Source organism: Pungitius pungitius, chromosome 4 (assembly GCF_949316345.1).
Source record: "Pungitius pungitius chromosome 4, fPunPun2.1, whole genome shotgun sequence".
Lineage (NCBI taxonomy): Eukaryota > Metazoa > Chordata > Actinopteri > Perciformes > Gasterosteidae > Pungitius > Pungitius pungitius.
The window spans coordinates 24,294,379-24,321,695 of record NC_084903.1 but is presented as its reverse complement, the minus strand read 5'-3'; the positions used below and the strand labels follow the sequence as shown (position 1 = coordinate 24,321,695).

The 27,317-nt window shown below is 45.0% G+C and overlaps 1 pseudogene; it reads left to right on the top strand.

Moving 5' to 3' along the window:
- The first annotated feature begins 12,306 nt into the window (after window positions 1-12,306).
- LOC134127344 (scavenger receptor cysteine-rich type 1 protein M130-like) lies at window positions 12,307-26,371 on the top strand (annotated as a pseudogene).
- The last annotated feature ends 946 nt before the right edge of the window (window positions 26,372-27,317 follow it).

The following is a 27,317-nucleotide window of genomic DNA, read 5'->3' as shown; positions in this document are numbered from 1 at the left end:
AGCTTTGAGTTAAAGCCTCCACTGAGGTGATGAAGTATGAATAGAAAGCTGTAAGAATTACAACTTCCTTAACATAACACAACTTCCATTGAAGGGCCTCACATTGTATATCCTAAGTTACGTGACATTGGTAACCGATGTCGTGTTGTTAAAGTCACATGAGACTTTAGAACAAACTGCTCTTATTATAACGTTAGCTCCGTCATGCTGCCTCCCCCCCCATACAGCCCCTGACCCAGACTGCCCCTCACCTGACCCCCCAGGGACCAGGATTCAGTGGGTAGATCCCCACTTAGCAACAGATGTCTTTAATGTGTCTCTCTCATCTTCTGTCTTCTCTCCAGACTCCATCAGGCTGGTGGGTGGGTCTGGTCTGTGCTCAGGCAGACTGGAGGTGAGGTCTAACCAGTCTAACCAGTGGTCCTCAGTGTGTGAAGAGGACTTTGACCAGCAGGATGCAGAGGTGGTCTGTAGGGAGCTTGGCTGTGGGGCTCCTTCAGTCCTCCGGGGGGCGCTCTATGGAGAAGTGGAGGCTCCAATGTGGACCAAAGGGTTCCAGTGTGGAGGCCATGAGTCTGCTCTCCTGGACTGTAGAAGCTCAGGCTCAGAGAGAAACACCTGCTCACCTGGTAAAGCTGTTGGACTCACCTGCTCAGGTAGAAGAGGAGCTGCAGCTTTGATCTGCTTCATTTCTGTTCTACTGAAACTCACTTTGTTCTTCTACTGACGACTCTCTTGTTTCTGTTCAGAACCTGTGAGGTTGGTGGGAGGAGCCAGTCGCTGTGAAGGTACACTGGAGGTGAATCAAGGAGAATGGAGACCAGTATATCACTATGGAATAAACCTAAAGGGAGCAGATGTTGCCTGTAGAGATCTGGACTGTGGCTCTGCTGTTTCTATCAGACACAGAGTGGAGTCCTCAGAGAGATCTGTGTGGGGGATTCACTATGTCTGTATACAGTCTGGATCTGCTGTGAGGGAGTGTATAACATCAACTTCCTCTTCCTCCATCGTGGATCTCACCTGCTCAGGTGAGTCCATCAGTGACATCATCTATGTACTGTCTGTCTGTGACATCACTTCCTTATTGAGGGTCCGTCTCTTTAATTGAAGGGTAATCATGACCTGTCTTCATCTCTCTGTTTCAGACCTGCTGCTTCAGCCAATCATCTCTGTGTCCTCCTCCATGTACGGGGTCTCCGAGGCCCAGCAGCAGGGGGCTCAGGTGCTCAGGGGCTCCACCTTCACCATCTGCTGCTCCATCCAGCCACAGTACCCAGGAGGCTCCTTCCAGCTCTCCTTCCTCTCCTTCACCTCAGCACACAACTACACCGAGCCAGCTGTCAATCACTCTGCCCACTTCCTGTTTCCTGCTGCAGAGCCCGCCCACCAAGGAAGCTACAGATGTGTTTATCACCTCTATGTTTTTTCTCATAACTTCTCCTCTGAGAGCCGTCTGCTCTCTGTCTCTGTGGAAGGTAAGCTGACTGTTTACATGCAGCTTAGTGGAAGATGATTGGTCCACACGGACTGAAGATGATCAGCTGACCACAGAGTCCATGCATGATGTTTCTGGAATGACTTTGTGACTCCTGTCATTGTGTTACACATGTCAAAGAGTAACCAAACCTAAACAACAGCTATAAAGGGTCAGCTAACAATATGCTGTAAGACAGAGCAGGTTTGGTTACCATGGTAACTCTGGTCCTCTGAGAACTGAAGCTAACATGAGTTCATGGTCTCAATCTCTAGTTTCAAGTCTTCTTCTACACAACATGATGTTTACGTAGTAATTTATGGTCCATTTAGAGTCAAACAGACCATAAAGCAGGTGATGCTTTAGGGCGGGGCAACACACTGATTGACAGGTCTCTAATAGACCATAAAGCAGGGGATGCTTTAGGGCGGGGCTACACGCTGATTGACAGGTCTCTAATAGACCATAAAGCAGGGGATGCTTTAGGGCGGGGCTACACACTGATTGACAGGTCTCTAATAGACCATAAAGCAGGTGATGCTTTAGGGCGGGGCTACACACTGATTGACAGGTCTCTAATAGACCATAAAGCAGGGGATGCTTTAGGGCGGGGCTACACACTGATTGACAGGTCTCTAATAGACCATAAAGCAGAAGATGCTTTAGGGCGGGGCTACACACTGATTGACAGGTCTCTAATACACCATTGAGCAGGGGATGCTTTAGGGCGGGGCTACACACTGATTTACAGGTCTCTAATAGACCATAAAGCAGGGGATGCTTTAGGGCGGGGCTACACACTGATTGACAGGTCTCTAATAGACCATAAAGCAGAAGATGCTTTAGGGCGGGGCTACACACTGATTGACAGGTCTCTAATACACCATTGAGCAGGGGATGCTTTAGGGCGGGGCTACACACTGATTGACAGGTCTCTAATACACCATTGAGCAGGGGATGCTTTAGGGCGGGGCTACACACTGATTGACAGGTCTCTAATAGACCATAAAGCAGGTGATGCTTTAGGGCGGGGCTACACACTGATTGACAGGTCTCTAATAGACCATAAAGCAGGTGATGCTTTAGGGCGGGGCTACACACTGATTGACAGGTCTCTAATGGACCATAAAGCAGAGGAACAGTTCAATCAGTGAATATGAAGTAAACACAGAGTAATACAGTGTTTGGTTCCATGGGAGCTGGTGGACTCATGGTGTCATGTGATCACTCTCCATGTGTGTGAGCAGATCCAACACCTCTCATCATCAAAGCGGTCCTCCTGCCTCTGATGCTGCTGGTGGTGAACGTTGGCCTTTACTTCTACTGTAAGGTACGGACACACGTCTGTTGGACCACATGAAGCTCTGTGACTAGTCAACTGAAGACAGGTGCTGTCATGTCTCTCCAGACCACCAGGGGGCGGAAGCTGGGCAGACGGGAGGACTTTGAGCTGGATCATCATCACCTGGGTGTTCCTGCAGCTGAAGAAGAAGGAGCTCAGGGAGCAGAGTAGCTCCTCCAAGGAGCTCCTCTCACATCCAGATGGATTTGTAACACACAACCAGCATCAGCTCACTTTCATACGCATGAAGGCTGGAATATGATGTGACTTTATTTGAGCCTGTGTTTCTTCCTCTCTCTTCATACCTTCTGACTTCCTGTCTGTGGCTCTCAGCTCAAAGCCCATTGGTTCCTGCTCTAAAACACCTCACAGGTATAAAGTTGAATAAAGTAGACCTGAGATCAGGTTTAGCAGAGTCCAAGCAGCCTTAGAAACCAAAGACTATGAGGAACAATGTGAATGTGATGCATTAAATCAGACAGACATGAACCATTGACATCCATCTTCTACCTTCTGTACAATGAAAGTCAATGATGAGAACCTGCTGGTGTCATCAACAGATGTGATGACATCATCACTTCACCTACTGGGTCACATGACTCATTGATACAGATTCATACAGCTGGACTACATTTAAATGAAAGATGATCATAATAATAAATATAAGAACAACAGCGCATCATAAAACTCTTACTTTAGTAAAACACTTTCACTAATTTCACTTATTGTTCCACTGCAGGATTTTACTTTAGTTTGTAATTCAGGATTTTACTTTTATGCATATTTTACTGTTTTACTTATTGTTTTTAATGCTTTTACAATCATTTGTGTTATTTTATGTATATTTTTTTAAAATTTTGTGTTAAGAATCTTGAAAGAGGATTTTGCATAAATCTTAAATTCTTCATGTTTGATTGAGGAAATTACCTTTTGCTTTTTTATGATTAATATTCATAAATATACTTCATTTTGTACTTTTGTTTTTTACTTTTCTTTCTAATTACAGGGTTTCACTTAAAGCTTGAGCAGTTCAATCATTTTAGAAAAAAGGATATTTTATTAGAATTTTGTTTATTATTCTTTATAAATTTACTTTAGTAATCAATGAATATACAATTTGTTTTAAGATGAAGAATTTTGCCTTTTCCAAAAGAACATTGTCATTGTGGAATTTTCCTTTTATATTTTAAGGATTTTACTTAATTTACAAGAATATTACTTAAATTTGTACTTTGCGATTCACCTAAATTTGTCTTAAAGTAATGTAGACATGTTGCATAATAAAAGATTTGACTTAAATCCCAAGTATTGTGTTTATTTCTGTCAGTAATGGCATTTTAATTGATGATATTATGTTCTTAAGGGTCTTGCTCCTGAATAAGAATTTTGTAATTAATCAAACTAAACACACTTGTGTTCCACAGATACTTTTAGTACTAGTTCCACTCTAACAAAGTACTTTAAGAGTTGTCTGAATGAGGAAAAGAGGACAACTTGTGACCTTTAATCACCAAAAGCACACGTGAGCATCATGAGAAGGACTTTTCCCTCACATGTGCACACGTGTGTTCTAACACGCAACAAGCATCAGTTTTCATGTGTCATCACACAAAGAGATGAAATGATGAAGATCACTTTGATAAATGTGTCTGTGTCACCTGCTGTGTTCAAGGAAACAAAACCAGTTTAATAAACTATGAGACGAGAGAACGAGAAGCTTTATGGTGATGATCACACATTCTGCTAATAATTAACACATTTATTCTGTGGCAAGTTCATTTCCTGCTTAGTAAGAGACACTCAAGTGTGAATGTGACTTTGTTAAATAATTCAAAATAATAAGGTAGCAAGTCTCAATTATGTTAAAATTTGTTGGGTACTTTTAATAAAAAACACTATTTTAAAAACCACTGTAACCCATTTAGTTCTTTTCACCTCCTGTGACCTCTGACCTCGATCTCCCCACGATGACACGTGGTTAACGAGGGCTGAAATGATGACTGACGGACACACGGATGTTCCCATGATGCATCTCACTCGTTCATCTCTCCAGTAAACTGGTGTTTGTACAATATTTCCTCCTGACTTTAGAGCGACAGAGTGAGTCACATCCAGCATTCGTAGCTGTAGCTGCTGAACATGATGCGTCATGTGAAGGTTCCTTTTACATCATTGCGTCCGTGGGTTTTCCTCCTCATCAGGAAGCAGGAAGTGTTTCACCACTGAAGCACTTCCTGGAAACCAGTAGTTTTACTGGCCATTTCAATGCCATCATCTGGCTCCTAGCAAAGGTCACATGTCACGTGACCCTGTGATTCCATCGCTGTGTCTCTACACCAGAGGTCACTGACTGGTGGACCGCGGTCCGGATCCGGACCCTGAAGATAAGACCTTGTGGACTCATTGGTTCCCAGTTTAAACTACTCTCTAGTTCTTGTCTCACTGGTTGACTTCATCTATGTGACTGGTGGTGAGGACCCACACGTCCTCACGGGGACTCTGAGTAACACACAGAACACACTGCACATCTGATGCTTCACTTCACACACATTTATTGGAGCAACAACACTCGAATAAACCGAGTTCTTCCCAGAAAGACACCAACGAGGCGGCGATGCAACACGTTAGTTTGGACATTTCCTTCAGTCCTCACTACGTCCCTCTCCTCCTGGTGTCCCACTGTTGTCCTCCTCGTCCTTCACCAGTCCCCCTCTCTGCTGTGTTGACTCTGTTGTGTCTCCCTCATTGTGACCACGCACCTGATGGTCCTGATGTTCTCCAATGTTCTGCCTCTATCTGCTGTGTTGATGCTGGACTAACTGGCTCATTCAGGTCAATTCATTCTGTCTCCTAGCGTCTACACGTGAGACCTTTGTCCCACAGCTGCTGTCTCTGCAGCATCTCGTCCCGAACCTTCTGCAGCCCTCAGTGTCACAACGAGTCCTGTCTCCATGTCTGTAGAGGCCCCAACACATTTCCATGGATGGGTTAAGACACTACAGGGCGAACGGGGGGACATGTCCACTGTCCAGTGAGTGTCTTTAAGTCATCTTTAATCCGAGCTCTGCATATAATCACCAAGCTCCATTTCCTTGCATTCCATCACATGTTGTGGTTACAGTATGAGACGCCACCTGGATGCAGACACGTTGACTGGCTGCTTCCCATCATCACCCGTTCCCATTAGCAGGCACTTACTCACGTGCAGGTTCATGGTCATGTGCCCCCCTGTGTTCATGTGGAGGAACTGCATGTCCCAATTCACCCGCTGTTTCCCTCAAGAGGAACAAAACCAGCAAAACCTGCATCATGGTTCCAACAACATCTCCTCAACCTTTGCTCCTCACCCTCTCTGTCTGAGGGCCTCCTGCTGGCTTCTCCTCTCCCTCCATCAGACTGTGACTCATCTACATGTATGACTATAGACACATCCCTACCTACACAATACCCTAGAAAGGACTAGAACATGAGGACATGTGTCAGCGCTCGTCATTAGCACACACCTACACACACATGTATCATCACTCAATCCCCCCCCCACTGCAGATGTTCTCTTGTTACAGCATCACGGTCCAATGAGTCCTCTCTGAGGCCTTACCGCTCAGTGCTATTTGCCACCAGGTAACTTAAGGGCCCCCCACTGGGCTCCTGTCAGAGGCCCCTCACTGGACACACACACACGAGTAGATGAGCCCCCTCCTGTGGAGACGTCTGTAGCGTTTACTCAACAACACGTCGTCCCACAAAGCGTCCAGTCAGTCCTCACCGTTTAAATGTAGACGTCCATCCAACCTGCAACCTGCCGCCTCAATGAACGCACCGAGCACCATTCATCAGCAGGACTCACTTCTACTGGGGGGGGGCAATATTGTTACTTCACACAAACACTCTGTACAAACACAAAGTCCACCCTCCTTTGGTCCAGTGCCGTACAGAGAGAACTTGCTGCTGTTTTGCCATTTTATATTTTGTAGTCTTGTGTTTTCTTTGGTTTACTCTCTGCTGTTTTCCTCAGTTGTTTTGTTTGTTCTGTTCAACTTGCTTGGTTTTTAGAATCTTAACCCTGTTTTAGTGATTTGCAAGAAACAAGAAAGTACAATTTCATCAAATATGCAGACGCACGCATAAATAAATGTGGAAATGTAGAACAGAAACGTAGAAATAAATATATGATACAGACCTATAAATAAATAAATGAATAAATGTAGGAGAACTGAAATGTAGAAATAAATTAATGGTATGTATTTGTTTATGACCTGTTTTATTATCAACTTTGATTAATTTATTCATATATTTATCTTCACATTTATTTATTTACACATTAATTAATACATTTATTTATTTATGTACACATTTATTTATTCCTGTATTTATTTATACATTATGTATTTATACTTAAGTCATTTTTTGTCCTCCATACAAAACTGAACAGCCAAAGCAACCGTTTGCTGGCTAAGACAACATTTTGTGTGCTGACAAAACTTTCCGTTTAAAACGGGTATTTATGAATTTCTGTTCAGCTAATTACACAAATGCACGTTAAGTTACCTTAATTAACACATGGTTGGATGATTGGTTAATAATTAGTAGTGAAAACGCTGAAAAGGACGAGCTCAAGCACAAGATTACAGGAGTTTACAAAAGGCTTTTCCTGTGAATGACCCCCCCCCCCCATTAACGCTCCTAAAAGATGACAAGTCTAGCCACAGTTTCCTAGTTCGTGCAGTATTTAGTTTCAATAAAAATATTGTTTAAAATTATGCTAAATTGTTTTCAGGTGATTTATTGGTGTTAAACTGAAATTGACGTCTTACTTGATGGATTCTAAAAGTTATCATTGCCCTTTAACAGAGTCTGGTAAAGGACACTAACATCAGTGATTTAAGTTAATATTCATGCGCTATCATTGGCAAATTCTACTTGAAAAATATTTATGAGCTGAAAATTACACACTCAGCAATAGAGAAACTATAAAACGCCAAGTTTATAGTCTAACGTTAGCTTACTAACAGCTTAGCAAGCAAACTTGGCCATCAACAATAGCTTTTTAAATCACTTAAAACTACTGCAGCAAGGTACACCATGTATACGATTTATCAAGTTTCCTATTCAAGATTAAATTTAACAAACGATGAATACAAGCAGGATGAAACGTTCTTACCTTGGCAGCTCCTGATCCAAAATGGAGTGTTCTTGTGTCACTGTAGAACAGGGCTATTCATGTGGCGGCCCGCGGGCCACATCCGGCCCGAAGGCAACCTCAGAGTGGCCCAGCCCGTAGTTCCGCAATAGACAGTACAAAAGGGAAAATAGGGTCCCGCCAGCGATATTTTCACTCCCCTATGGCCACGCCAAGACCCGCCCTTCAATAGCATTCACACACTACGATTGGCCAGGTGTCCGTGTACAGGTCCCATCCCCTGACTGCTTCGTAGGGCGGGGCTTGGCGTGGCCATAGTGGGATTGGTTATTCTGCGTCCCGCCAAAACTACCAACATGTAAACAATGCAGAGCGTGCTGTGCCGGCAGTAGCCTACATTACTATCAATATGTCTTTCTCAACACTGAAACGTAAAATCCGTCGGTTTAACCCTGCCTGGACTGACAAATACTTGTTTATTTTACCGCCACATCCAAATGCCAAACCGATGTGTTTAATTTGTAATGAGTGCGTTGCAGTACTTGAATATAACAAACTGCGGCGGCACCACGCTGAAAAACACCAGACTTTCCGCACCAATTTTCCCGAGGGATCTCAAGAGAGGGCTGCAAAAGTGCAGAGTTTGATTGCATCTTACAACCGGAGCAGTGTTACTATGGTACGGTCATTTACAGCCCAAGAGCTACCGCAGCATCCCTTCGTGTTTCCTGGATATTGGCAAAAAAGAAAAGGCCATTCACAGACTCTGAAACCGTGAAGGACTGTATGCTGGCCAGCGTGGATCAGGTGATAAATGACGATAAAATGAAAACGAGCGTGGCATCTGCTATAACAAACATACCCCTGTCAGATACTTCCAACAGTCGGAGAGTTGAAATTCTTGCTGCAGATGTGTATGAAACGATGTTAGGAGACCTGAGGAAAGCTGACACTATGTCTATAGCAGTCGATGAGTCCACAGACAAAACTGATACTGCTCAGTTGTGCATATATGTCCGTTTTTTTGACGGCAAATGCTTCCGAGAGGAGCTGCTCACCCTACTGCCGTTAGAAGGACACACAACTGGCGATATAGTCTTTGGGAAAATTTCTGCTTTTTTTAAAGACAATGGTCTGGATATGAAGTGTGTGTGCATGCTTGTGACAGATGGGGCTTTTGCATAATGACGTGAGGTGGCCGTCCAAAGGCAAAGCACTGGAGCGTTTCTGTGGTCTCAGAGAGGAGATCATAACTTTCCTCCGCAGCAGCAAGCAAAAAAAGGCAGAAACGCACTTGAGTCGTATACTGAACGACAACTTCATGGCTGATGCCTGCTTTCATACACCTGAATGATCTCAATTTGGGACTACAAGGCAGAGACAAAACTGTCATCGACCTTGTGGGACAGATGCGCGCATTCCAAGTTAAACTGGACCTTTTCGCAACTGATTTGAGCAGAATGCTCCATTTTCCGACACTCCGCAAATACATCTCATCCCCCGCAGAAATCACGGATGTGATGACAGATTTCATTGCGAGCCTGAAAAAGAACTTTGCTGGTCGATTGGATGGACTTGTTCTGCCCACAGAGGTGGCCGTTTTTGCCAGAGACCCGTTCACTGTTGCAATAGAAGGGGACTTATCCGCCCGGGCAAAGGACGTGGTTCCTTCCATTGACGAGGGCAAATTCACACTCGAACTTGTTGACATGCAGTCATCGGTAACCATGACACAGCAGCTTTGCACTAACGGGCCCGCAATGTTTTGGACAGATGTCAACGTACATCAGTTCCCTAACATTAAGAAAGTAGCGATCGTCATCCTCAGTATGTTTGGATCAACATACACATGTGAGTCAGGTTTTTCACACATGAACTCCATAAAAAGCAACTGTCGTTGCTCCCTGATTGACGGACTGTCCATCAATGCCTCCGGATTTGCATTGACAACTTACGAGCCTAAAGTCACTGCTCTCGTTCAAAACAAAAAATGTCACTTCTCCCACTAAGTCAGCAGAGTAAATGTAGCCTACATCAATATAATGTGGGATGTGTAAAATATGTTCCCTCAGTGTGCAGCTTGTGTAGTTAGTTAAAGTTGTGAATACTGTTGTTAGGATATTCCTTATCCACCCGAGTTGGTTGACTAGAAGAATCCACTACAGGAGATTAGTTAAAAAGTTTAACATTTATTTAGAAGAGAAAAAGTTGTACATGAGCAATTCTCCGCAGATATATCTGGAGACAATGAAATACGCATCGCAAGCAAATCCCTTCCAAAGTCCGCCTGCCTTCTGACTCTGACCTGTTTTAATCCCTCTGGTGCCCTTGAACGTTGGTTCAACCCAGTTCATCCTTCTGTAACAAACGCCTTCCCCGAACAATGAGTGTCTGGTACTCTCTCCTGCAGCCTTCGGCCTTGCTCTGAAAATGGGTTCAAACTGGCTCTCCCTTCGGTCGCAGGTGTTTTATCTCAGATAATATTTTATCTTCATTTATTCCTGTGCTCTCTCTTCCACCACTTCACATTGTCTGCCTTATAAGGACCGATCCGGTCACGCCATCTGTCCTACAAGCGGACATCTATTCTACAAGCTAAAAAGTAAATACAAGAAGACACACACAGAGAACCCCACATCTCACACTGTGCACTTTTTATTTTTATGCACTTTGAGATGTTCCTGCATGGGTCGAATTTGAGCAAGATGTTTATTTTATTTCAAAAGGAAACGTTTTATGTTGTTATTGTGAATTGCTTACTGTGCACTTTTTAGTTTTATGCACTCAGATAGGTCAGATATGTAGCCTAGGTAGGCCTAGGCAAGAGGTGCCTAGGTCAGTTTCTTTTCTTTTGTAAGTGGAAAAAGTAGGAGCTACCTCAGATTCTGTTCAGTTAGCTCTTTTGTTTTTTATGCACCCTTTGCTGTGCAAACTGACCAAAGTCAAAAGAGAAACAATTAATAAATGTTTTTCAATAAATTTGTTTGTGTTGGTTTTAAAATTTGCTTCGCCGCTGAAATGACCCAACTAACCTTTCTCGATTTAAAAATCTGGCCCAACTGGATTTGTAATTGAATAGCCCTGCTGTAGGCTAAGCCGCTGGTGGCTGCGTGGGGTTTCCTACGCGCTTTTGCAGGGGCCACACGTCTATACAGTTGAGTCAACTGCAAAATCTGTGTTGCTCACACTATTGCAGTTGAATTTATAAGTGGATCACCACTCAACTTTTTAGTTGAACTGACTTAGGGAAATTGAATGAACAAAAACCTCTTTTTTTTTTACAGTGTAGGATCTGCAGCCTTCCGGTCCGGCGTTCCTCTAATTAGTCTAAGTCCCTTGCATGCATGATTATATTTAATACTCTACAAATCCCCCTTTTCACACCTACTAGGTGAGACCTACTCATCGAGGAGGAATTCTACAGCGGACACGCTGCTTGTACTGGGGGGGCGGGCGTTTCTCCTTGGAGGGGGCAGTAACGTTAAAGCATCGAAGGCGTCTTAGCTCGCCTCCATTGGGGGTGAAGGCTCCTTCTCTTGTAACATTGGAAACTGGAGGGAACAGCGCTGCTGATCTCTTCAAAGGGATCACAACCAGACTCAGTCCAAGCCTCGCATGAGGAACCTGACCTGCGACCTGTGACTACCCGCCCACAAAGAGAGCGGCGTCCGCCAAGGATGCTGACATATGAGGAAGTGGGCAAGCCGTCTGTGGTGGGAGCATAAACATAAACACTTCAGTCAGGTCACACCTTGTGGCGCCCCTGGACTGTAAGGGACGTTGAAGTACAAGGCTGAATGAAGATGTACCCATGCACACACAAAAGAACTCTACGAAAAACACAAGAATATGGAAAACAAAGGTGTTTTTCAATGTGTAGATGTTCAATGTGTTGTTGAATGTGTAGTCCACTAAGTGCCTTGGTGCCCTAAAGGGAACAGAGAGTTTTAAGTTTACAGGCCGAGCATTTTGATGTAAATGTCAGGAACTGGAGAACGATAGATGGAAATAATAGAGGATTTGTGAATGATGATAATTTGTCCTTGCTGCCTCTGAGGCTGGCATAAGAGCGGTGATGACAGCAGCGCGCTACAAACGGCGGTGGCTACATCTAAGCTAGCTCCCGCGGAACCGGCTTCATCCGGTTCTCAGCAGAAGAACAACCGACAGTTGGCGCTGTTGCGCTGATGTGTGTTTTCATGTTTTACAGGAACCTTCAATGAACAAATAAAGGTGGATGAAGACACATCCAACGTGAGTCTTTGAGGGTGTTACACAAGCAGAAGGTGTTCCAGAAGGAGCCACGGGAACCAGCAGGTACCCACAGGTCCTACGACATCTACACTGATGGAGGTCACGTGCTCAGGCGTAACCGGCGTCACCTCCTGCAGACGTGTGAACGTGACGCAGACCGGGTACTTCCACCAAACAACCACCAGATGGAGCCTGAGGAAACTGAGCATCGATCCGTACAGCAAGACCCTGCAGGTTCAAAACAACCACGTGACTGCACTCCCACTAGATCAGGCCGCACAGTGAGGCCTAGAGACATATTGCACTTGTGATGCCCAACAGAAGAAGAACTGGAGGAGATGTTTATGAGAAATAAACATGTTTATGTTTGAAATACTTTAACTGATAATTGTCTATATGCAAATCATCAGAAATGTTTACTATCCCATTTGGCGAGTCCGTGTTTTAAGGGGCATTTGGGCGCCCTGGTCTCAGCATGGATGCCGTCTCCCCCTCACATGCAGCCTCCTCCTCCCCGACTCCTGTCCATCAGGTGGTGTGTTGTGGGACCTGCTTGTTGTGGGTCTTGCTGCGGATCGGCATGTGTTTGCCTCCCAATCCCCTCGTAACATTTGAAGTTTAGCGGCACGTAACGAGCCGTTTTCTGGAAAGCCAAACTCTTTGGTCCAGTACGGGAGACACTGCACGTGTTTCCCCGTGTTTCTGCTGCATCTTATACACAACTGGACCCGAGGGGTCCGTGTGTTTTGCGGCCCCATCTTTTAGTGGCGTGGACCCAACCGGTGATCTTATTACAACACAGTCGTCACCGTAAGGCGTAGTTTCTTTAAACAAGAACAACTTTGCAAAACCCCGACTTAAAATGCGTTTAGATGTCACCACGGTGTCAGTTACTTTAGTAGAATTCACATACTGCTCAATAACAACCGTCTTATTTTACCTGCGTAGTCGAGCGACCTGCGTCACCATCTCGGGGGATTTGTTCCGTGTGAAATCTTTATCGCACACAATCCGATCTACTTTCACATGAAATGACGCATTGGAAATATCCCAGAATCACGTACAACACTGAAAATAAAAATACCCAAATGCTAAAAATAATCGTCTCCCCCAAACTATAAAAACCACTTGATCAGTCATCCGTCTTCGTTATGGTACTTTTTACCCTTTTTCATAATTGGAATTTCAGTGTGTAGAAATAAATGATTTTTCTGTGGACACATGTGACGTCAATCAGGACTCCTTTGGTCTCCTTTGTCTCTTGTAAGGAGACATGAGGCAGGATCTTCAGCTGGTGATCCTGGAAAAGGCCTCTTCCTCCGTCCCAAGAGCCTGATGGACGGTCAGCGCGTCCTGTTTGTGACCCAAATTGTTGTGGAATGTTTCAATAAAAGTAGTTTGGGAGAAGAGAAGGATTTGTTTCTAGTCTTGATGAACGATCAAAGGCCTAAAAGTCCTTTTCTTGCTTCCAAGCAGGAGGTCAAACACACAAACCCGTATCACGGTGCTCTGTGGAGATGGCGTCTCCCAGCAGTCAAAGCGCTGAGTTTTTATTCACACACACGAAGGTCATCCCCAGCGGCAGGTGGCCACGAGAGGCTTGGAACCCTAAACACTAAACCATCTGGGAGCAGATGTGAAAAGTCACAAAGCAAGTGAGGAATGAACCGAGGTCCAGTCGAGGTGACAGAGTGGCTTTGTTTGAGCGTTTGTGTGAAAGCACGTTGACTCGCCTCCTTCCTTCCTACACGGCTGCAAAAGGACACTTTGGAATCATCCTGCTTTTCACACATTGCTTCAATACAGACAATTATCACTCTTTTAGCATGAGACCATGTTAGAACATATTTGACCACGTCGGGGAGTCTGAAGTCCACCAGCTTCCAGTCCGAGCCGCTCCATCCACTTTGCATCTAGAGGCCCAACGGGAGGCGCTGAGGTCATTTCAACATGGGGGAGCTTCTCATTTAGAACACTTCATGAGATGAAGATGATTCTGGATTCAATGCTTCATTCAGAAAGGTACATATAAATGGCATATAAATGTTTAAAACCCACTAAAAAATAAGAATTCCAAACTGAAATGTCAAAAGTTTATTTTCATGTTAAAATACAAACATGTTTTCCATAAAGAAACATTTGTTGATGTGTTAAACTTTTCTTGAGAAACTCTTCTTAGATCTTGTTCTGGTACTTTCCTGCTCTACACTCACACAGGAAGGAGGCTGGATGAGCTCACAGAGATGTTGATCAGCTGATTGACGGTCACATGGACCAATGGGTTCAGAGCTGAAAACCTCCTGCAGCTTGATGAAGAACTAAAGTTTAACAACAGAGAAACATGAAGCCGGTGAGCTGAGTGAGTCCGTTACACACAGACTGCACCAGTTATTGTCATCCACCCTAAAGTCTCCCATATGGACAAAGGGACACAAAATAAAACGGGTCAGAACCGAACCAGAACCGACATTATGGGTTCTCATCATGAAAAAAATGTGAATGGTTCACCTGGTTTGAAGCATTAGAGTCCTGGCTACAATATAAAATGATCTATTGGAAATACTCTCAAGGCAACTTTAGTCCGTGTAGTATTAATAAAATAAATACACGATGCAAATAAGTCCAACAATTTCTTTGATGCTAATGTTACCATAGCAACAAACACATCAAACAGATTCAGCAGATGACCCTGAATATAGTGATACAGTTTATATTAAACTATGCCAAACAAGAGTGTCTTATAGTGTATAATAAAGCATATATAATGATACATTTAAGTAAAAGATTTAAAAATGACTGTAGTCAATGTTTGCGGCCAATCAGAAACATGGAGCATGGACATTTAGTGTAGTGAGTGTGTGGGGAAGCTGTCACTTGGTCGTATTCAGTGAGATCAGACGACTCAGGCGAGTGGTGGAATGAAGCAGATCGGCCTACGGCAACCCGAGGAAGACAAAAACACATGATTTGACTTTCCCGTGTCGGGCAGTGAGGCCTTCACAAAAGCCTCCTCTAGAGTAGTTTATCCTCACTGTGTCACCGTGAGACACGTGCACTGTCCACACACAGGGACACATCACGTGCATGTGCTTTCTGCCTCGTGCCTCAATGTTTTACAGCATTTAAAGGGATTTTTTTTAGAAACAAACTTTTTTTTGCTGTTTAATATTGAGATATTTATTCACCAGTAACATATAAACTCATTTTAACACATCAAAGCACTCACTGTGGTTCCTCTTTATCCCCACAAATAAATGTCCATATTGTAGTTTAAGACTTTTTATCATGTTACATTTTTAGTGCCAAAAAGACGAAAAACATCCTGTGATTGGATCAGTTAAAGTAGAAGCAGGAAGTAGCTGCAGCTGATGCTGTTACAGCTACTTACTGATACCATCCATGTCATAGGAACATCTCTGGTCGTCATGGAAACGGGCCTCTAATCTTTAGGCGGTCAGCAGCTTCTTGTAAAATGAGATATGATCAGTTTCACAGAACTGCAGTTCAGGTTGTGAAACACAAAAGTCCTTCTCTTCATTAGTAAAGTAACACAAGCTAAGAAGGACTCTGATGTTGATCAGTAGGGAAACAGCAGCAAAGTGACCCATCAACACGTGTTCCCTGTTCCACCTCATGTTCTAGTGCTTTGGTCATGTGATGGAGAGCCCAGCATCTGTGCTCTGTAATGTCATTTACTCCATTATAACAGTGTTTCTGTGCATCAGGGTCCGATTGTGCTCATTAGCTTGTGAGATGAAGGAATCAGGTTCCATTCCCTCCTTCCTTCATGTTCACCATCATGAAGCCTGCAGACCATCCTCAACATCTCCACATCTAACTATGAACAATAAGCAGATGGACAGAAGAAGAGGAGGTGATTAATACATCCCATGAGATCTGTGTGAACTAAACACATGAAGCACAACCATTAGTGACCCTGTGGTGGGGACCCTGTTGAGGTCAAATCACTACTTGGGTTCTTAGTGTCTTCCACACAAGCTCAGTGAGGCCTTTAGATGTCTTTGAGTCCTACTACTTGCTCCTCTTCTCCTTCTTTCTGGTCCCAGGGTGTCTTCCTTTGTCTTCATGAGGATGAACTCTTATTTAGAGTGAATCCTCACTAAAGGAACTCATCAGCTCACTGTTAGTGGGGCCTTCTTGTAGAACAGGGCGCTGCTACTTCAGCTGCAAACCAAGGCCTCTCCTCTCCATCCCTGCAGCTAGTGAGACCTTGGTCCACCTCCAGCTCTCACATGGACCTCAACTCAAAGATGAGAAATATGATATTTATTGAAATATAATGAAGTCTCGTTGATATATCTATATAAAAACATCAATATCTCTATATAGAGAGAGAGAGAAAGGGGGGACTAATGGCATTAATCTCATAGGAACATCTCTGGTTGTCGTGGAAACAGTCCTATAATAATAATATAGGGCAAATAATCAGTTTGACAGAAACGCATAAGAGGCGTGTGAATAAGATCTAAAAACTAAAGACCAGTATCAGCAAAGCTCCTCCTCTTCTGGTATGAGGAGATAAACTGAGGACACAACACGAGACCATCAGAGAGACGCAGAGAGACAGACGCACAGAGACAGACGCACAGAGACAGACGCAGAGAGACAGACGCACAGAGACAGGCGCACAGAGACAGACGCAGAGAGACAGACGCACAGAGACAGACGCACAGAGACAGACGCAGAGAGACAGACGCAGAGAGACAGACGCACAGAGACAGACGCAGAGAGACAGACGCAGAGAGACAGACGCAGAGAGACAGACGCACAGAGACAGACGCAGAGAGACAGACGCACAGAGACAGACGCACAGAGACAGACGCAGAGAGACAGACGCAGAGAGACAGACGCACAGAGACAGACGCACAGAGACAGACGCAGAGAGACAGACGCACAGAGACAGACGCACAGAGAGACAGACGCACAGAGAGACAGACGCACAGAGACAGACGCAGAGAGACAGACGCAGAGAGACAGACGCACAGAGACAGACGCACAGAGACAGACGCAGAGAGACAGACGCAGAGTGACAGACGCACAGAGACAGACGCACAGAGACAGACGCAGAGAGACAGACGCAGAGAGACAGACGCACAGAGACAGACGCAGAGAGACAGACGCACAGAGACAGGCGCAGAGAGACAGGCGCACAGAGACAGACGCACAGAGACAGACGCACAGAGACAGACGCAGAGAGACAGACACAGAGAGACAGACGCACAGAGACAGACGCACAGAGACAGACGCACAGAGAGACAGACGCAGAGAGACAGACGCACAGAGACAGACGCAGAGAGACAGACGCACAGAGACAGACGCAGAGAGACAGACGCACAGAGACAGACGCACAGAGACAGACGCACAGAGAGACAGACGCACAGAGACAGACGCAGAGAGACAGACGCAGAGAGACAGACGCACAGAGACAGACGCAGAGAGACAGACGCAGAGAGACAGACGCAGAGAGACAGACGCACAGAGACAGACGCAGAGAGACAGACACACAGAGACAGACGCAGAGAGACAGACGCAGAGAGACAGACGCAGAGAGACAGACGCACAGAGACAGACGCAGAGAGACAGACGCACAGAGACAGACGCACAGAGACAGACGCAGAGAGACAGACGCAGAGAGACAGACGCACAGAGACAGACGCACAGAGACAGACGCACAGAGACAGACGCACAGAGACAGACGCACAGAGAGACAGACGCACAGAGACAGACACAGAGAGACAGACGCAGAGAGACAGACCCACAGAGACAGACGCACAAAGACAGACGCAGAGAGACAGACGCAGAGAGACAGACGCACAGAGACAGACGCAGAGAGACAGACGCACAGAGACAGACGCAGAGAGACAGACGCAGAGAGACAGACGCACAGAGACAGACGCACAGAGACAGACGCAGAGAGACAGACGCAGAGAGACAGACGCACAGAGACAGACGCAGAGAGACAGACGCAGAGAGACAGACGCACAGAGACAGACGCAGAGAGACAGACGCACAGAGACAGACGCACAGAGACAGACGCACAGAGACAGACGTCTACCTGGTCGTCATGGATCACCTGTTAAAGCTGCTGCTGTTGCTATGGAGCTCAGGTAGGACTCTTTCTTATATTTTCACATTTGTCCTGAACACACACACTTCATGGTCTGTATTACAGTTACTTGTTTAATAGTGTAAATGTCAGCATATACGTCCACTAAAGTTCAGGTGAGTTTTTGAGCACTTTGAACCTGAACATTTCAACATGTTCGTCAAAAAGCACAACTCTGCTGTGCCTTTAAGCGTAAACAGGTGATGGCAGTAATCCTCTACGTTACGTATCAAACATGGACCAATTAAAATCCACACATGACGTCACTTCACCAGCTACGTTGGAAACGGAATCGCCGCCAAATTCAAAGTCAAAATGACGTCACTGATTTTAGACCCGTTTTACACGCTGTGATCGATGTTTTCACCAATAAGACGACGGGTGGATTCTATGTACCAATAATCTATTTATAGCTTCATATTGAATGGATCAATGTGTCTGAATGAAGGCCTTCATGTTCAGCAGTGTGTGTTTTTATTGTTGGTCGCTGTGTGTGTGTGAGTGTGTGTGTGTCTCTGTGAGTGTGTGTGTGTCTCTGTGTGTGTGTGTATGTCATACTGAAGGACACACAATGCGTGTTGTTGTTTTTTGTTGTTGTGTGTCACGGTGGGAGGAGGACATGTTGGGACGTGTCCTCATGTCTTTTTACCTTTGGACCAGGGGCGGATGCTGTAATGGGGGCGATTTGGGCAACGTCCCACCAACTGGGAGAAAGAGGGGGGGGTTCAACAAATTCTATCACAGCAAAAGTAGTTTTCAGTGTTCTAGACATTTTATCTGTCATTGTCCAATCAGATTCGTCAGATTCAGGTCACGTTTCAAATGGTGGCGCGCCCAAGCATCCTCCCGTTCACTCTCATGTTAAAACTTTTCTTTTCGAAAATCGAGCCTTCAATGCATTTTCAATGAGGATTTGGGGCTCGCACTTACGCGCTTGCGTCATTCGTAACTTAGCAAAGAGAGCGAGGGGGGGGGGGGGGGGGACAGCGTCATCAAAAAAAAGAAATGCATGGAGGCGACAGCTGCGTGTAACAAAGAGACGGCGTATAATAATTTAAATGAGTTTTATGAAGTTACTGACAAGGTCGGTGAGGATGGAGGAATCTGACCTTTCTTTATAAACATTTACACCTTAATGATAACTGTCGTGTTTTTATTTCTTATTTTAAAAAGACCATTGAAGCAGCATGTGTGTGAGAATGTCCTGTAGGGGGGAACGCTGCAGCTGCTGCTAGTGTGGAGTGAATTAAAGCAACATTAAAGCAGCAATGTCCCCTCAAAGCTAATGTGAACCCTGGTTGGATAAGGATTCAAAACTGGATATGAAGATGAAATCTGATGCATAGCTTCAGGGTTAAAACTGATCAAATAATTGCTGTCTGTGGTTCTGGGCTGTGGCAATAATTTAGAAAAATAATAGTTTGCAGCAACATGGGAAAAAAACTGAACTAGTTTAAACTGTGAACTTAGTTCAAATATTTAAGTTTGAACTATGAACTGAACTAGTTCATTTTAAAATGTGTGAACTGAACTTTGAACTAGTTCATGTAGAAAGTGAACTTTCCCAAAACTGCGTGTGTGCGTGTGTGTGTGTGTATGTGTGTGTGTGTATGTGTGTGTGTGAGTGTGTGTGTGTGTGTGTGTGTCTGTCATTCTGTTCACGTAGTTGTGCATTACAGTTTTTCTCGATTGTTTAGACACATTTTCTTAAAGCCTCATACTCTCAGAACTCTACACACAAATCTAAAAACACACACACAATGGGCAAAACCCCTCAATACTCCTGCAAAATGAAACTTGACATTCAAAACAATGTCATTTTCTTCTCAAAATGGTATTTTGTTCTCAAATGACAAACCCATGCAAAGGCCCGCGACCAACTGGTGGGTCACGAACCCACCAGTTGAGAAACACTGGCTTAGAGAAGGGGGGTGTGCGTTTGGGGTCAAACACTTTCCATCTCCAGGCAGAGAAGAATTCCTCCATAGCTTTGGTCAACCAAAGTGACTCAGATCTCATCAGAGTTTACGGTCCTTGGTCTTCCTCGTCCTCCTCGTCCTCCTCCTCTTCCTCTCACTCCTCTGGCTCTGTTTCTAATGTTGTCATCCATTGCTCCAAAACAGAAGAGCTCACCTGTTGCCCTTTTATGCTGAAGCTCTGGTTCCTAATTGTAACACTGTGTGACAGGTGTTCTCCCATGTGACGAGTCAGTGTGCTTAGTAGAGCAATGGACTTTAGAATTTTGAATGACAGTGTTTTTCTTGTGAAAACAACATTTTCTTCATGACAATTGTGCAGAGAATGGAGAGAATTGTGTGTAGTGCTTTGAAAAAAGTGTTTTTTAGAACTGCAAATTGAGTGTAAAGCAAGAATTGTGCTTGTAGTTTAGCAGAATTGGTTCAGGGGGTTGATGCATGAGTTACATGTTGTGCTCATTGTGTGTCAAGTACCAGGATTTGTGTGTAAAGAATCGAGAAAAACTGTAATGTAACAACTGATGAAAGTTGTACACAAGCTCAATCACATACTCAGGACTTTAATGACATTCACTGTTTATGGTTCCAGAACTCCAGGCTGAAGGAAATCCCACATCAACAGGTAACTAGAGACAGAAGAGAGAAGTAAAGATCCAATGAAGAGGAGTCAGAGGTCAACGTTAAATGAAATGTATTTATTTACTGATGACTTGTTTCTGATCAGTGAGGTTGGTGGGAGGAGCCAGTCGCTGTGCAGGAACACTGGAGGTGAAACATCAAGGAGAATGGAGACCAGGAAGTGGCTTTATGTGGAACCTGAAGGGAGCAGATGTTCTCTGTAGACATCTGGACTGTGGCTCTGCTGTTTCTATCAGAGACAGAGAGGAGTCCTCAAAGAGATCTGTGTGGTGGATTCACTCTGTCTGTGTTCAGTCTGGATCTGCTGTGAGTGAATGTTTATCATCAGATAACTCTTCCTCCATCCTGGATCTCACCTGCTCAGGTAAGTCCATCTGTGACATCATCTATGACAGTAGTGTATCCAGGATGAATCACTTATTCACCCTCTAGAGCGGGGGTCTCAAACTAGCGGCCTGCGGCCCTCTGGACGACATTTTGTGCCCCCCCCTTAATATGAAGTTTAATGTTGGTTCGGCCCATGAGTTTTATATCGTAGCGACATCACTGTGATCTGCTGTGTGGGACAATGTTCTGATGTTCTGGTTTCCTACTGTGTGCCTGTCCAGTGAATGCAGCATGTGAGTGACATGGGGGGCGGGGTCGTGTGTGTGTGTGTGTGTGTGTGTGTGTGTGTGTGTAAACAATGGCTTTGGATGTGCAGGAGGGTGAAATTCAAGGACTCCTCTCTGTCTCTTCTTCCCAAATTAAAGAGGAGTTAAAGCCCCGTTATTATTGGACGTGGAAACAATCCGAAGGTGTTTTGGGTGCTCGCTCCTTCAGCTTGACGCACGCTCCTGATCTTGAATCTAGAATTGTTTGCTCTTCCTTAGTGTCCCAGATGTTGGTGTCTCACGGCACATTTTCTTTGCGGCTGAATATTTTAAGAGTGATTTTTTTTAGGTTGAATTTTTTTCAGTATTTTAGTGTTGAAAAACATTCAGATACATTATTTCAATGCATAAATATTCGGTGCTAGAAATTCAATCACCTTTTTATTTCAACCCCCCATGACACAGATTTACTTCCATACAGATCTTCTCAGAGAAACACAACGTTAATAAGATGCTTTTTAGTGTCTTTAATGTGTCTCTCTCATCTTCTGTCTTCTCTCCAGACTCCATCAAGCTGGTGAATGGGTCTGGTCTGTGCTCAGGCAGACTGGAGGTGAGGTCTAACCAGTCTAACCAGTGGTCCTCAGTGTGTGAAGAGAACTTTGACCAGCAGGGTGCAGAGGTGGTCTGTAGGGAGCTTGGCTGTGGGGCTCCTTCAGTCCTCCAGGGGGCGCTCTATGGAGAAGTGGAGGCTCCAATGTGGACCAAAGGGTTCCAGTGTGGAGGCCATGAGTCTGCTCTCCTGGACTGTAGAAGCTCAGGCTCAGAGAGAAACACCTGCTCACCTGGTAAATCTGTTGGACTCACCTGCTCAGGTAGAAGAGGAGCTGCAGCTTTGATCTGGTTCATTTCTGTTCTACTGAAACTCACTTTGTTCTTCTACTGACGACTCTCTTGTTTCTGTTCAGAACCTGTGAGGTTGGTGGGAGGAGCCAGTCGCTGTGAAGGAACACTTGAGGTGAAATATCAAGGAGAATGGAGACCAGGAAGTGGCTATATATTGACCCTGAAGGGAGCAGATGTTCTCTGTAGAGATCTGGACTGTGGCTCTGCTGTTTCTATCAGACACAGAGTGGAGTCCTCAGAGAGATCTGTGTGGTGGATTCACTCTGACTGTTTTTATTCTGGATCTGCTCTGAGGGAGTGTATAAGGTCAGATTCCTCTTCCTCCATCCTGGATCTCACCTGCTCAGGTAAGTCCATCAGTGACATCATCTATGTGTCCTGTACTTCCTGTGTGTTGGTCCAGTCCCTCCCTCACTACACACTGTGAATCTATCACCTCTCTGAGGAGGCTCTCTCCCTTCATGAGCCTTCACCTGTCCCTTCCTCATCCAGTGGACCTTCAGGTTCCACGTGGTCGGCTTTCTAACAGGACTTTCTGCATGTTTACCTCTACTGGCTCAGCACCTGGTGATGCTGAAGTGGAGACATGTTTCTTCATCAGGGTCAAGGCCCATCTTCTGAGGTGTGGATAGTTGTGTTCCATCAGTCAGTCCCATAACTCTTCATTCATACCAGAGAGAATCTCTTTCTATTCCACCTTGTGACCTATGAAACAAAGCCAAGAGGAGGAGGAGATCACCTGGACTGAGACTCTGACCCATGTGATCCAACATTTAGAGACTCAGAAGGTGAACTGAAGCCAGACTGTAGAAGTTAAATGTGAGAGGCGTTATTACAGGTACAATGATGCCTCCCACTTATTTAATATAACTTCATATCACAAGTTACTTACATATTCTCTATAATAAACATTTAAACCAGCAGGGTTATTTGTACCTGTGAAACATCACTATGAGCACATTTCAATGTAAGTTAGTCAGAGGCTCATTTACATCTGCTGTCCTCAACCAGATGTTTTTAAGGCCTCCTAAAATAAAATGAACATTTAAAATCTTGACATGAAATGTAATTAAAATTCATAGAAAAATGGACACAACGTACAAACAAAACCATCACACAGCTAAAGAAGTAGGACAATAGAGTAGAGCGACCATAAGAGGCTGCAGCCTGCAGGCAGAACACACACACACCTACAGGGGAAGCACACACACAGTGAACCACTGAAGCACATGACACACACACACACACACACACACACACACACACACACACACACAAAGAACAACACAAATGCACAAATAGCAGAATGCAGCAGGACAGACAGCACACCTGATCCTGAAGGTCACGTGAAGGTCTGGTACGTGTTGCAGCGTTCCACCAGTGGGCCGCCTTCACACAGAATGACCTCTTGACCTGTGTGAAATAACACCATCTCCTCTTGAAGCAGATCTACTGAGTCTGCTGCTCTGACTGCTTTGTGGAATCAAATCACCATTTTAAACCAGACACACATCAGTGGATCTAATGAGCTTAGATATCCACATAAATGTCCAATATAAATATCATATAATAAGGTTATATATGTTGAGATGAACGTAGTTTGTTGTGTGTTGAGGAAAGACTCAAAAGCCCCACTAAACTCCACACTTTGAATTCTTCTGGATGAAATGTCCTGTTTTCATCCACGTCCTGGTTGTGTGTCCTCACGCCGTCCTGTGTGCGTCGCAGCTGGGTGGCCATGTTAACTTTGTTAGTTCTTGAGTGAGCAGAGAACTGGTGACAGATTCAGAGACGTCTTGAATAGAGAAACTGGTCGTAGTGACCCTTTGGCCTGTCAGAAAGTAAGGTCCCTGTCGCTGGTGGGAAGTTCGTTTTGACGCATGAAATAATCCTGGAGACGTCTCCAATAGTCTTTGATTGTCCTTTATTTTGATCTCCTATCTATCTATTTTGAAATGAATACAACACTCCTGACACCATGAAGGGATCCGAACACATTCTTCACGTCTCTCTTCTACGCTGACTGTTCCACGCTCACCTTCCACCTTCCACACTCACACTCACACAACTATTGGCCTCCAAAGCACCAACACCTGTGGCAGGTAATCCTTCTGATTATATGCACCTTGTAATTGAAACATAGCTCCGCCCCCTTAAGTGGTGGGAGGTTAACAATCAAACAACAACAAAAGCCTGGTTTGTACTTCTGTGTTTTCAGAGAAACACAAGGACTCGCACACAGAGCCCCTTGCTGCCTTTTCACCCCTCTTGCTGCTTTCCTGCATCGACACATTTTTATAAACTTGCACAAAAGCTTCGCGAGCCTCACGCAGCTCGCAAGGCTGTGATTGGTCTGCTGACTGCATCCTTTCAGGAGGCTCACATTTCTGGTTCCATAGAATCATTCCACTATTAAAACTAAGATTTTTTTCGAGAGAATGAATCAGTTTGAAGAGTTTTTGTCTGAAGAAATCCGTAAATATGAACCCTGATACAACCCGTCATTGGCGGACTGTAAGGACGTGATGATGGCCTCCGATTCATGGAGGAACATCTCTGCACACGTCGGTTTGCCGGTTGATGGGTGAACAAAGTTGGAGGAAAATACGGAACAAATATGTCCATGAAAGAAAAGCCATGAAAAGCAGTCTGATAAATAAATAAACAAACCAACGAGTTCCACACAAAGAGGTCACTCTGTAGGTCGTCTCCAACAAAACACGTGACTCCACCTGGTGGTCTGGAGGTGAATTGCTTTGCAACACGTTCAAACCTTTTAGAATCATGAAGTGAAACGAGTCCATCGACACAAGAAGCAGAAGCAGAAGCAGGTTCCAGCCTTCCAGTGGTTGACCTTCATCTACTGGTCCAGGATCAAGTTGACCAACACTGGAGCTTTGAGTTAAAGCCTCCACTGAGGTGATGAAGTATGAATAGAAAGCTGTAAGAATTACAACTTCCTTAAAATAACACAACTTCCATTGAAGGGCCTCACATTGTATATCCTAAGTTACGTGACATTGGTAACCGTTGTCGTGTTTTTAAAGTCACATGAGACTTTAGAACAAACTGCTCTTATTATAACGTTAACTCCGTCATGCTGCCTCCCCCCCCATACAGCCCCTGACCCAGACTGCCCCTCACCTGACCCCCCTGGGACCAGGATTCAGTGGGTAGATCCCCACTTAGCAACAGATGTCTTTAATGTGTCTCTCTCATCTTCTGTCTTCTCTCCAGACTCCATCAGGCTGGTGGGTGGGTCTGGTATGTGCTCAGGCAGACTGGAGGTGAGGTCTAACCAGTCTAACCAGTGGTCCTCAGTGTGTGAAGAGGACTTTGACCAGCAGGGTGCAGAGGTGGTCTGTAGGGAGCTTGGCTGTGGGGCTCCTTCAGTCCTCCAGGGGGCGCTCTATGGAGAAGTGGAGGCTCCAATGTGGACCAAAGGGTTCCAGTGTGGAGGCCATGAGTCTGCTCTCCTGGACTGTAGAAGCTCAGGCTCAGAGAGAAACACCTGCTCACCTGGTAAAGCTGTTGGACTCACCTGCTCAGGTAGAAGAGGAGCTGCAGCTTTGATCTGCTTCATTTCTGTTCTACTGAAACTCACTTTGTTCTTCTACTGACGACTCTCTTGTTTCTGTTCAGAACCTGTGAGGTTGGTGGGAGGAGCCAGTCGCTGTGAAGGTACACTGGAGGTGAATCAAGGAGAATGGAGACCAGTATATTACCATGGAATGAACCTGAAGGGAGCAGATGTTCTCTGTAGAGATCTGGACTGTGGCTCTGCTGTTTCTATCAGACGTAGAGAGGAGTCCTCAAAGAGATCTGTGTGGTGGATTGACTCTGACTGTGTTCATTCTGGATCTGCTCTGAGGGAGTGTTTAAGGTCAACTTCCTCTTCCTCCATCGTGGATCTCACCTGCTCAGGTAAGTCCATCAGTGACATCATCTATGTACTGTCTGTCTGTCTGTGACATCACTTCCTTATTGAGGGTCCGTCTCTTTGAAATGAAGGGTAAACATCACCTGTCTTCATCTCTCTGTTTCAGACCTGCTGCTTCAGCCAATCATCTCTGTGTCCTCCTCCATGTACGGGGTCTCCGAGGCCCAGCAGCAGGGGGCTCAGGTGCTCAGGGGCTCCACCTTCACCATCTGCTGCTCCATCCAGCCACAGTACCCAGGAGGCTCCTTCCAGCTCTCCTTCAACTCAGCACACAACTACACCGAGCCAGCTGTCAATCACTCTGCCCACTTCCTGTTTCCTGCTGCAGAGCCCGCCCACCAAGGAAGCTACAGATGTGTTTATCACCTCTATGTTTTTTCTCATAACTTCTCCTCTGAGAGCCGTCTGCTCTCTGTCTCTGTGGAAGGTAAGCTGACTGTTCACATGCAGCTTAGTGGAAGATGATTGGTCCAAACGGACTGAAGATGATCAGCTGACCACAGAGTGCATGCATGATGTTTCCGGAAGGACTTTGACTCCTGTCATTGTGTTACACATGTCAAAGAGTAACCAAACCTAAACAACAGCTATAAAGGGTCAGCTAACAATATGCTGTAAGACGGAGCACGTTTGGTTACCATGGTAACCGTGGTCCTCTGAAAACTGAAGCTAACATGAGTTTATGGTCTCAATCTCTAGTTTCAAGTCTTCTTCTACACAGCATGATGTTTATTTAGTAAATTATGGTCCATTTAGAGTCAAACAGACCATAAAGCAGGTGATGCTTTAGGGCGGGGCTACACACTGATTGACAGGTCTCTAATAGACCAAAAAGCAGGTGATGCTTTAGGGCGGGGCTACACACTGATTGACAGGTCTCTAATAGACCATAAAGCAGGGGATGCTTTAGGGCGGGGCTACAC